Raw genomic sequence first — 13,062 nt, 5'->3', positions numbered from 1 at the left:
CACAGGGCTATGCACAGTGCTGCACAAAATGCCCTGAACCAGCAGTGACCAGCCGTGTCACGGCTCTCTGGCGTGCTGCGAGAATGTTTAGACATGCAGTACCTGACTGCTTAGTCAAGGGCATGGACCTCTTTTCTGTTAGATTGTCAAATTAAAAAAAAATGACAGCGGCCAACATGATCACAGCATTCTGGTGTGATAGAATCAAAACCATACTTTTTGTTTTGCCAGATGAGATAAAAACATGTAGTTTTTTTGTTGTGCCACCAAATTTTAGTCATCAGTTTATGTGTGCCCTGAGATAAAAAGGTTGGAAATCGCTGGCCTCCACGGACAAACGGTGATTGCCCATTGCGTGCCTGCCGGGCGTCCACACTGACATGCATGAACTCATTGGTTCTCACGCAGTTTGAGGCAGTCATTCTTCCGCCTACTTTACATGTGGCCTGAGACCTCGTATACCGGCTAGTCTGGCAAAACTAGGATCTGACTGCAACTGCCTCACTCTTCAATATACACTACAACCCACGGCACAGCCCTGCTCCTCACCATTTTTCCCACCCCTTGAAAAGGCTTATAACAATATTCAGTGCCTATTCCTGAGCTCTGACTATATGCCAGGAACTGATAAGGTCTAACACTCTTTTTTTTTACATACATATATTAACTTTATTTCTAATTATAGTTTACATATTATATTACCATCAGTTGTATAATACAGTGATTAGACATTAATGTAACTTACACAGTGATCACCCTGCTAACCCTAGTTCCCACCTGACCCTGTACATAGTCAATATGTTATTTACAATATTCCCTATGCTGTACTTTAAGTACAGAAATATATATATATATATATTTAAAATGTATATATATTTATTCTATAATAGTATAAAGCTATTATAGAAATGTATATGATTTCCACACTTCTGTCCAATTTCAGAAGCACTTTTCCATATTCTGCATATGTTAATTTACAGTGATATTAATACAGCTATTAATTGCAAATTTTGTCGAAGTCTCAGTTTTTTCCTTTGTTTAAAAAAAGCAGTGGTTCGATGCCATGAAGTAGGTGCCAAACACCTTAACTGTATGCGTGTTGTTAGGCCCAAGGGCCTCTTCCATCCCTGTCCAGGGCAGAGCTAACCTTCGCTCCTTTCATACAACACCTAACATTCTTAAAAGAAGGAATGAAGGCCTATTCTACATGGAGAAATATGAGGGAGCGCCAGAAAACTGAGGTTATCTTCTGGAGGGTGGGCCTTTGTAGCACAGGCTCCCCCATAGGTGAGTGTCCTAGGAACCCATGTGTATCGGATGCACCAGCTGACATTGTTGTGAAAGGTTGCATTCAGCTTCAGTGAATTTCTTTGAAGATTCTTTCAATGCATTTGCCTGTTTCCTGATGGGTGATTGACAAGTGTGCCTGCCCTCTTTGTACTACTGTGTCCAGCAGTTTTTGACCAAAACCAGCATAACTCCCGAGCCCCACCCTGCCTATTAACCTGATCCCACCCCAAAAGACCTTTTTTTTTTGGTTTCCCCAGATAAAAAAAAGTTCTCAAAGGGAAACATTTAGCTAATGTGAAAGAGGTGAAACAAAAAATGGCAGAAGCACTGAAATATATCAACATTGGCAAGCTCAAAAACTATTCTGAGCAGTGGGAAAAATGTCTCCATAGGTGTGTAGCATCCAATGGAGAGTACTTTGAAGGTGACCAAAGTTTAAACGGGCAAGAATAAACACACGATGTTTTACAAATAAATTCCGATGTTTGTTGGGGATTCCCCCTTGTAGATTTGCGTTGCCACTTAGGAGAAGAGATACACAGCAACACAGCATACTTTAAAAAAAAATCACAGAAAACAGTACATGTGATTCTTATAATGAAACAAAAGAAAAGCTGGGGGCATGAAACTAGCCTGGGTTTCCCCAGGAAGAGGTAATACTATGTGGGAAGACAGAAAGGCAAGCATCAGAGCAGCAGCTTCTAGCAAGCCGACCTCCTCCTTCCCACGTGCCCTCTCTGCAGACACCCCCGCTGGGAAAAGCCAGGAGGCACCATGCAGTCCAGGTGTGGAATAGGCCGGAGCTACTCCCTTCCCCGGGATGTTTGTTGGTGCTGACATATTTCCTCCCAATTCCAGTTAGCCCATTTTCCACCGTGTGAGTCAACCTGACAGCTTAAACCAACAGAAATATTACTTTTCCCCCCTAAAGTGTGGGTTAAATGCAACGTTTAACATAATGAGTCCAAGGGGGGAAAAGTTCACAGTAAAGATGAATACTCCCCTTGAAAAAAATTAGACCCGATTAATAACTAAATGGCATAAGTTTGCAAACAATGAAAGGGAAAGAAGTGCTTCTTCTTTTTTTTTTTTCTTAAAAAAAATTAAATCACAAGGGCTATTGTTTTGCTTCAAAGCCTGAATGCTGATATGTTTCATACATTATAGCTATTCTCTTAAAGGAAAAATATAAACCTATTTTATTAACCACTATTCCCCTGTATTTACTGTAAGGTAAACAGCAGCCCTAGGTAACAGCTCTTTTTCTCCTAAATTACTACTTCCCTTGGCTCCCTGGAGACCCAGCTAACTCCAGTCTGACAAAGATTGATCCTCAGCCAGGATGCAGGAAGGCGTGCTTCTCACAATGCACCCAGCAGCCACTCGGAATCCTCCCCTGACTGCTCAGGGTCCGTTCGCTCTCACTTTTCCCAGAAAAACTCGTTTCTTAATAGTGCTCTTGCTAACAAGATGCGTTCTTGAAAACTGCTTTTCTCTTAGCTAATAGCAGGCTGAGGATTTGAGTCTAAGTGAATCAGAACCACGTGTATGACCTGCATTTCTCTTACTGTGTTGGGCTTTTATAATTAATGAACAGTGCTACAAGCAAAGCACGCTTTGAGAAGCTACCGAAAGGCAAAGGTTGAGTGGGACTGAGGATGGTCCGTGAAGGCCCACCTGGCCTGGAATTCTGCAATCCTGAGCTACCAGGGAAGATGCCAAGCAGTTCACAGAAATTGCTAATTTCCATTTGCATTCTTTCTCCCATTTTACTTTAATCTCTCATCGCCCATCCCCTCCTGCCTCCCCACCCCTTACCCTACCACTTCTGGCTCCTTTACTAAGATCTTCCTTCTTATTAAAGTTAATACACCACAGTTGTTTAGAAACTTCTAGACCTTGAGGCGAAGGTAGGTGCTCAATTATTGAGTATGTGCCCAAGGCCTGGTCCTGGGATTATATTTAACTAATCTCATTAGGAAGTGATCTTAATGTCAGTCTCACTGGAAATCCACAGGGTTAATGCCAGCTTACAAGGGTTATCATCATGTCTCTGTCCTTTGTGGGTCTGTGTGTGTATGTTTATTTGAGAGAAAGAGAAGAAGATGTCACTGTAGTAAAATTATTCTCTAAACCAGGCTTGGACATCTCAACCCGCAATTTCCTAGCCTGTCACTTGTCTTTTGGAATCAGACTCCACCAAGGAATCAGTCTCTCACTCATCAAGTGTCTCTCCTGTCACACACTGAACTATGCCACCTCTGATGTACTGTCTTATTTAACTTTATCTCCACCCGACCTAAGTTAGGTAAATGCATAAGAGTTGAGTCACATGTCCCCAAACTTAAACTAGGGTTTCCGAGGGGCCTGTGCAGACCTGCTTGGTTTTAGAACCAAAAGTAGATGGAGCATTACAGTGAGTAGGAAGCAAGAACCACACGGTAGGTCCTGCTGGCTGCCTTGGCACCGGCCCCAGGGACCTGTCCACTGGAGCACAGTTCCTCTTCTCGTGGCCACTTGAGTGTCTCTTGTCAGCTCTCTGGGAAGGTTTGGCTCCGGATATGGTTAAGCCTTCTGAGATGCAAGCCCATTTCAGGTGTTCAGGCCAAGGGTGGGATGGCAGAGACCAGGACAGGGATGGCTTTTTGGAGGGGGGTAGAGTACACCACAGTGCAGCAAGGTGCAGAGCAGGCACTGGAGGCCTGGGTCCAAATCAGAGCCCCCCCATGTATGTACGTGGCTAAGTGACCTCGTGTGAGTCACTACTCTGAACGTCATTTTCCTCAACTGTGTGACGGGGCTCATAGTACCAGCCTCTCCCATCTCACATGGAATTGGGGAAGGATAAATAGAATAAATAAAAAACACTCACTGAAAAATAGCCCACGCATGTGTTGAGCATGGCAAGGACACCATCCCTGACCATCCGTGTGGCATCCCGGGGTGCTGCCCTTGCCTTCCTTCCTGGGGGCAGAGGAGGGATGGCACCTGAGAAAACTCCGCAAGGCTTTCCTCCTCCTGGCCTTTTCTAGGACATTACATTGAGAGCCCTGGGCCCTCATCACCTTTCCAGACTAGACTGGGGCCTTTCTCCCTGGTCTTCACCGAGAGCCCTGCCAGGGTGGAGCTGAGCAAAAGGCTAAAGGCCCTTTAGAAACTTCTCTCCAAGGAGCAACATGCATCACCCATATCCCAGCCTCACTGTGTCCTCATGGGGACAGGGCTCAGCAGAGGGACAGAGTGATCGGCTAGAGGCCGCAGGAATCTGGAGGAATGGAAATGAAATGCAGCCAACTGTGGTCAAGGCCATGATCGAAGGTGTCCTAGGTAGGACATGTGGCTCACTAAAGATGGGGACCATGGGGAAGTGTCCCCCTGCAAGCCACATTAGCCACCACTGTTTTATGCGATTTAGAACTGCAAAAGATTTACTATGGCCAGGTTCACACCTTCCAAGACAATGTTCCAGATGGGATACTGTGGACACTCAGAGGAGAGGGGCGGGATGAGAAGAAAGGAAGGAAAGGTGGAGAGAGACCAAATTCCAAATTTGAGAGTAGAAAGAAACAAGACAAAAAGAATAGAGAGGGAGACTGGTCCCTGGGAGGGTACGGTCACGCTTTTTGTCCAGCGCACACGTTCAGCTGTGTTTTTCGTTCACAGAAAACAAAACACGGAAGCACGGGCCATTTAGTCCCCAATTTCCCTTTGCCCCCTACCTCCGCAACACTTAAAGTTAAGGACTCTGAGTTCAACCAAGTCTCTCCGGTCTCCATCTATGCTCCTTTGAAAAATAACAGGAAAAAATAAGCATGCGAGCATCTGCGAGTGCATCTGTGTGTGCATCTGCGTGTGCAGGCACACGTACTCGTCTGGGGGCATTTTATGCAGGAGCCTCTTCAATGGGGCGGCTGAGAAAGCGGGCTCAGCTCGGGCCCCACGAGGCTTCACCCCGTCTGGAGGCTGGTCACACAGCGAAGTTGGGCGTGCTGCAGAGGCTGATTACGGCCCTCACAAACGCCAGCCCACATCATTTCAGTGACTATGAATTTAAAGAAAATATTTGCCTGGCAAAAAAGAAAAACATGGCAAACCATTTCTGTGTTATCACCAAGGGGTCCTTATTCTCCGCCGACCCTTGCCTCTGGCATGACGTGGGCCTGTCTGACCTGGGCGAAGTTATCAAGGTGGAGCAATTATAGAAACACGGGCCAGATTCTTCCAATTAGGTGACTGTGCACAGACCTTTGCCATAGCTGTGGCAAAAAAACTACTGTTCTGTCCCCCATTCCCACTGTTCAAGTGATAAATAACCGCCGGCCCTCTCTCCCCAGAGCTGAGCGAGGCCTGTCTCTGGACAAAGGCCAGTGAAAACAGAACAAGATTTATAAGAGCCAAAGGCAGGGTGAAGAAGAGCCGCAGGGCATGGGGGAAAGACCACATGAGAAAATGGGGCGCGTTTTAGTAGCTGCATGTTACTTTACAGGGGTGGGGTGGAGGCAGCGGGGGAGGTGGGGGCTGGTGGAGGCTTAGTGGCCACCGATGGTCGCAGAGCCAGCCTGCAGGGCCTTCGCGGCCGGGGCTTCTCCTCAGTTGGCCCAGCTCTTCGGAAAGAGAGATCACTGATCCTGAAACCCTGGCCTGGCTCCTTCATTCACCCCAGCTCCTTCCAAACAGACACCGTTAAAGGAATGTATTTAAAACTAAGGAGACAAATGGAGACAGAGAAGGGCGGTTATGTGCTGCGGAGATGAAAAGGCATGACGGTACAATTAAAGGTATTTACCAGAGAAACTTGAGCCCCATTACACGCTGGCGTACAGTGTGCGAGGAAGAGCTGTTTTATATCATTAAAGACAAAAACCAGGTCTATAGGTAAAGCTTTAAGAGCAATAAACATCCTGGATTCAAGAATAAGTCTGTCAAATGAAGGGATATTGATTTTGGAACAAGGAATATTATGTCAAACAACATTAGTTTAATTGATCTGAATTTAGTTTAAGTACTAAAAGCATTTATATACAAACAGAAAATGAAAATTAACTGCAGCTGAGCCCACTGCTGGCTCTCAGGGGCTTCGCCGAGACGAGAACCTGGCACCCAGCAGGCCCTTTGGAGTCGCGAGCACACAGCAGAGCTGGAGTTTCTTCCCCTGCACGACCGTGGGGAAGGCAATGTGCTTTCTCTCAGAGGTAGGAACATTTAACACCGGCGTTTGACTTTTCAAAATACACAACTGCCGTTTCTTGCTCAGAAGGAATTCATGAGAGAACACGGGGTGAGGCCAGGAGGGAGGAGCCGAGTCGGTACCCAAGTCTGCGAAACGCTTCTGGTTCCCAAGTGAATGAGACAGGCCCCGGCTCCGCCTCTGTCCACTTGGCCACATCTGAACCGAGGCGTAAGAAAGCTGCTTGTGCTCTGCACAGAGCTGCCCCTTTCAGCGGATGCCAGGCCCCGGGGACAGGCTCCAGGAAAGCCCCTGGGTGTGGAGCCCGGGCAGGACAGGTCCTCAGTGAGCAGCGCCAGCCTCAGTGCCTCTGCCGTGAGACCATGGAGAGAGACTTCCAAAGCGCCCCAACCCATTTCCGGCCTTGTGCTTGGCTCCTCCTGCGACACCGCAAATCAGGCCCTTCTTCCTTCTTAACCCGGAGCCACAGCCTCCCCGCAGAACTCACCGGCAATGGAAGAACGCAAGGGAAGGGCGCAGTGGTAAAGCCAGGGCAGAGATGAACATTTTCTTTGCTGCTACCAAAGTCTGTGTGCGGGTCTAATGGTGCTTCCGCGGAAGGGTCATTCAGGGGGACTCCAGGGGACCCTTTAGAAGGCCCAGGCCCCTGGTGATCACCCCGCATCTGCCTGCAGAGGGCTCACCGTCCAGAGGCTGCGGGCCCTGAGAATGGGTGGGAACCGCTCCATCACGTCTCAGACTCATCATTTAAAATCGCGTCAGCACAGCAGCCAGCGCGTTTCCACTTTGTTTTCAGAAGGCCTGACAAAGGCCCCGGTGTGTTGTTCTGTTTACATCTTGCCGCCCATGTACTCTCTCCCCTGAAAGCCGATCTCCACTCCAACATCAAAGGGCAATCAAGTGGGGCTGGGAGGAAGATCTCTCCACTTCCGGCCCTCTGCTTTCCCTCCCACTGCGGAGTGCTGGGCACTGTTGCCTTCGTAGCCTCACGTGTGAGCAGGGTCACAGACAACAACAAAATGCCCCGCACCCTGGTTTTCTATCTGGCCAGACCCTTTGCCACACACATGAAGGCTGAGCTATGAAGGGGACCTTAATAGGAGCTCTCAAGATGCCAGTTACCCTATCTGTCTTGATTTCTTCTTCATTCTATTTTATACATTTGAAACATTTTCTATCAAACTATTTTCCCCCTCTGATATTCCCAGCCAGCAGAGTCGGAGGGGGAGCTGAGGGACTGACGACCAGGACAGCAGTGATCTGGGAAGACGGATCTAACTTGCTGAGGGTGATGCAATAAGAAAGAGGACATGGGCCAAGGTCTTGGGTGATAGAACATTCTGGAAACATTCGCTCTGTGCAACATACTGTGTCTTAGTGTCTCACAGACTCTAAGGAACTCATATCCCTGGGCTCATATTCGTATTACACACTCATCATGTGTAAATTGAATACCCTTCACGTGCCAGGACTTGGGAAGAGCATGAAGTCTTTCACACTATTTCTGCCTTTGGCAAAGGGAACAGATCACCCCAGCCTAGCCTGGCTTATATACAAACCAGCCACTAGAAAAACCTTAAAGACTAAGACGTTTGCTCTTCCAAGGGAGAAGGGTGCTAGGTTCTGAATGTTTGCATCCTTCCGAATTCGTACATTGAAATCCTAACCCTTAAAGTGATGGTATTGAGAGGCAGGGTCTCTGGGAGGTGATTAGGCCATGTGAGCAGAGCTCTCTTGAATGGCATTAGAAACCTTATTAAAGATATCCCTCACCCCTTCCACCTAGTGACAACACAGCCAGAAGCTCACTGGCTGCAACCCAGAAGAGGGTCCTACCAGAACCTGACCATGCTGGTGTCCTGATCTTGAACTTCCAGCCTCCAGAACAGCATCCTGAACTAAGACAAGGAGCAGGGCAAGGAAAGTATTTGGAAAGGGTTAGCCCACTCAGGAGGCTGTCAGCTGGGACAGGTGGGTGGGAGAAAGGAGATCCCATGAAGAACAAGAGTACAGAGTGTGCAGGTGCTGTCTGCATGGTGCTGCTGGGCCCACGGGGCTGGATCACAGGGGACTGTGGGGACAGCCTGGCAAGCATCCTGGACGAGAGCAGCCATGGCTTCCTAACCTCCGTCCTGCTTGTCTTTCCCCTCAAGAGGTTGTAACGACTGTGAGGCAGACTGTCTTTGGCCTGAGTCAGTCTCTTCCATTTCTTAGACATGTGACCTTGGACAAGTCACTTAACCTTTCCAGACCTCAGTTTCCCCTTAGGAAATATGCAGAAAAATAACAGCTACCTCCCCACAAAAGTGGAAGTGAGGTTTAAATGCAGACATCCTATGAAAAAGCCCTTATGCATAGCACCAGCCTAGGCTTAGGGGGGCACTTGGTCATGTGATCCAGAGATGCCTGCACATTGAAATGAAAAGGGGGTCTGGCTTTCTCCACCCTGAATTGAGGAAAAACTTCCGGTGGTTCTCCTTATGGGATGCTGAGCACACTGCATCATTTCCCCAGGACTGATTTTCTTCATCTATGAAACAAGAGTAGAAAGGCCAGTGTCCATTTCTAAGGTCTCTTCCAGTTACAATTTTCAAGGGCAGAGTGTAAAGCTCATTGAGCAAAATCTTCAGATTCCTGAAGACCTTGTTTAAATCCACCTCCTGGAGTGTGACTGTTATATGTCTGAACTTTACAAATTATAAAATATGAAATAAATATATGCACATATACGTAAACATATGTGAGTATATATAGACATTCATGTATATATGTAACTCAATTGTTCCAGCCAGGGACATCGGTCCAATGCCTGGAGTTTCTCTCTTCCTTTCAGGATTCAGCACTTGGCTCAGTTCCAGTGTATTCCCGAGTCTCTGAATCTCGTTCCCACAAAGCTCTGTCTTCTCTCTCTGGTTAAAAGAAATTCATGCTGGGCATTCTGCCAAGCACTTGGGGCCTTGTAATATTCTGCTGTGACCCATGGGGTCGCCTCCTTCCTGTGTTGTGATTGTGGGAATGAGGGGAGGCCTTCCGTGGCCCTATTGGAGCTGGGGGTGGAACTCTGAGGCAGGAAAGGTTTACCCAGCTCAAGGCTGGACTCCCCAGATCCAGGTCTTAAGCATGTCAAACAACTACATCCTGATGTACCAGTGCCTGGTGGAGCAGCCCTCAGGAAGAGAGAGAGGGGCCTGCTTGTTCTTCTAGAGCCACCATTGCTAATGGTGTCTCTCCCACTAAAACAGCCCTTCATGGTTTACAGAACATGACTGCACCCTTGAGCTGATGGAAGTCAACCCAGGTCATCAGCACCCAAACATGTACTCAATTTCCAATGCATGGGCTTGTGGAATCGTAGGGGCTGTCTTTGGAGGGAGCACCTCCTTATTTTGACCTCTAGTTATCCTGGAAGGACCCAGATACTCCCTGTCTGGGGACAGGGTGTTCTTAAGCTTCAAGGACAGAAAGGACAAAGGTTGGCATTTGGCAGAATGGAGACAAAGTAAACGTTGAGGAGACTATCCCCTACCCTGTCATGCCAGGCTCTCATCAAAGTGACATTTCTACTTCTCCCACAGCCTTCCTGTTACTCCTGGAAATAACTGCTTTCAGGACAGAATTTACTAGCAGTCTCTAAAGGCCCTTAAAACCCTAACATTTTATGATTCTATTTGAATTCCATCCAACTTCTTTCCATGAGATGAAGCTTTGGTATTAAGGAGCTTCAGAAATGCTGGGGTCCTTTGGGAGGAGAAGTAGGGGTTTCCCCACCCCAGCATCTCTTATGGTGATATCATCATGGAGCCTGACCAAGGAGCCTGACCAGGTCTCCTCATCTGTAACAGAAGGTTGTCCAGGCCAAGAAGAAGCCCAAGAAACAGCCTGCTTCTGGAGAGACACAGCTCTTCTACTGAAGAACTCGAGTGTGGAAAACCAGACATGACTATGAACCTAAGAGCAGAAGCTATGGAGATAAATACCCCACACCTCCTGGATTTAGGAGTTCATTGTCTATTAGTGGAAATACACATAAGAACATATAATTTCAATAAAATATTTTAAGTGATAAAATGGACTCGAATGAGGATATTGTGAGAACACAGAGAAGGGACACAGCCAATCTACAAGTTCAAAAAGTATTTCTTGGCAGGAATGAAATCTGTTCACGTTGTATTTTAAAATTGCTTTTTATTTGTTTTGTTTTTTTTTTTTACAGCACGTTCTTGTCCTTTGTCTCGCAACATCCTCACTCTATTCCTGTGAGGGAGCCGGGAAAAGGACCGTTACCTCTACTGACAGATGAGGACACCAGGGCACTGGCAAAATAAACAAAGTTGCACAGCTCGTTAATGGCAGAGAAAGAGCAAATGCATGTGTTTTACGTACTTGAGTAAAGTAGCAATTGTAAAGAGACTGGATGAAATAATGGTAAGATGTATATGGTATTTAGAACATGATGCAAGAAAAGAAGAGGGGGATGGTCTGACATGTTACGTTTGTATTCGATTTGCTTCAGAGAAAGCTGTCCCCTGAAGCAGTGTATACTTTCTAGTTCAGAAACACTCCCTCCCAGAAAGGGGGTGCATAGAGAAATGGCTGAAGGAGGTAGAAAAAAGAAACTCATATAGCACTATTTATAATTGTTCCAAAGAAAATGAAGTAATTATGTTTTAAATGTGTACAGACCTCTATGCTTAGAATTACTAAATGCTCAGGAAAGAAATCAACGTAGACCTTAATAAATGGAGAGACGTACTATGTTCATGGATTAGAAGACCGACTCAACAAAGAGGTCAATTTTTCCTAAATTGGTTTATAGGTTTGATGCAATTCCTATAAAAATCCACAAGTTTTTTTTGTAGATATAGGGCACCTTATTCTAAAATTTATGTGGAAATAAATCTGTGTAAATTGTGTGTTTGTGCCTGTCAGGTTTAATGCTATCTGTGTAACTTTGGAACACATATTAAATTTTGGTTTTTCTCTGAAAGCCTTATTTAAAATGCAATAGTGTAAATAATGACACAACTTTAAATATGTAAAAAAAAAAGTACCATCTTACTTATAGATAATTCCTAAAACTGTGCCTATTTCATGCTTTGTGTTTTGCATATTCTGTTCCCCTCACATGAAATGCACTTCCTCAACTTTCCTACCTGGTATCTTTTCACAAATTCTTAAGAATAAAACTTAAGCATTACTGGACTCTGTTCATTTAGACCCCAAAGCACATGACCCTGAAATCTCGTTCAAGGAATAACTGATGGCTCTTTTGTCTAATTATTTCTTATTTCCACCAGATAGTGAGAATCATGAGAACAAGGATATTCTTCTATTTACCTTTATGTCCCCGGAATCCAAATGGAAGTTGCTTAGTAAATGTTTGAATAAGCAAGTGGACAAATAAAGAAATAAGCAACAGTTAACAATTAATCGTAACACAATGGTGTCAATGAAATACCCACAACTTCAGCTCCAGGATATAAAGAGCTGGGGAAAAAATAGCATTCCAACTAATAGTGAAAAGAACAAGGCTAACTTCAAGTTCATAGCATTTTTAAAATCCGTCAGGGAATGGAGGTTGCAGAGAGTCGTCTCAAAAATCTAAGACAATATGGTGCCTGCATGAAGGGAGAGAGAAGATGTGAACATACATTCAACTTGGATAGACATAGCCAGGCACTGACAATAGGAGTTCAGCTGGAATTGATGACAATTGGGAAAGGTGGAGTGGGAGCTGGTGGGACACCTCTGGAGGATCGGATCACAGAAACTGTAGGAGTTCACAATATCTTTCTGGCTTGTCCTTCATGGTCCCCCAGGGTGTTCACATGAAAGATCAGAATGGTGCATCTCAGTGCAGATCTGAATGAGAGGAAGAGTAGCCCTGTAACAGAGACAAGAACTTCTCTTGAATCCTTCCCGTGTATCTCCACTATGGAATGGGGCAGTTATCAGAAGGGGTAAAGGGGAAGGGCCATACCACTGGCCACAGGACAGAGAGGAACATCACTACAGCTAGGGAAAAGGCAATGGGAAGAGAACCAAGTGCTGGTAGGAGAATAGAGTTATGGGCTAAACCCACAGCTAGAGCCAGGGGAGCCACAGAGAACAGAGAAGGTCACTGGGCTAAGACCCAGGGACAGGGTATGTACCCAAGACCAAACTTTAATTAGAATGGAGATCAGACTGCACCACCACCACGACCAACAGAGGAAGTTTGGAATGACACGTAACAGGAGAACACTGCTAGAGAGGGGCAGAAGAGCAACGGCAGCTTGCCAAGAGACCCTCTCTGGGGCTGAACAAATGGGGGAACTAGAACTCAGATTCATACAGACATTGCTCTGGTGAACCACATGCCACCCCAGCACAAAGCATTTCTAGAGGAATGTGAAGGCTGTGGTGCAGGGGGTGAAACCAAAGCAAAAAATAGTAGCTTTAGAAGACTGTAGAATGCATTTTCTTTTCTAGGGTAGATGGAACATTCACCAAGGTAGGTATTACAGAGGGCCACACTGGCAAACTCTGTCAAAGATCTAAGGAAGCAGAGAAGCACCCATGCTCCACAATGTTGTCAATAGAAG

At 46.1% G+C, this 13,062-nt stretch overlaps 1 non-coding gene across 1 annotated transcript; it reads right to left on the bottom strand.

Annotated features, from left to right (window-relative positions):
• Positions 1-1,042: 1,042 nt before the first annotated feature.
• Positions 1,043-1,169, bottom strand: LOC119054036 (U6atac minor spliceosomal RNA). The gene has a single exon (XR_005083431.1). It is a non-coding gene; the product is annotated as a U6atac minor spliceosomal RNA (small nuclear RNA).
• Positions 1,170-13,062: the final 11,893 nt, after the last annotated feature.

This window comes from Artibeus jamaicensis, unplaced genomic scaffold, assembly GCF_021234435.1.
Source record: "Artibeus jamaicensis isolate MK-2021 breed Jamaican fruit bat unplaced genomic scaffold, CSHL_Jam_final contig_465, whole genome shotgun sequence".
NCBI classification, from domain to species: Eukaryota; Metazoa; Chordata; class Mammalia; order Chiroptera; family Phyllostomidae; genus Artibeus; species Artibeus jamaicensis.
The sequence above is the reverse complement of the archived record's forward strand: the minus strand, read 5'-3'. Positions and strand labels throughout refer to the sequence as shown.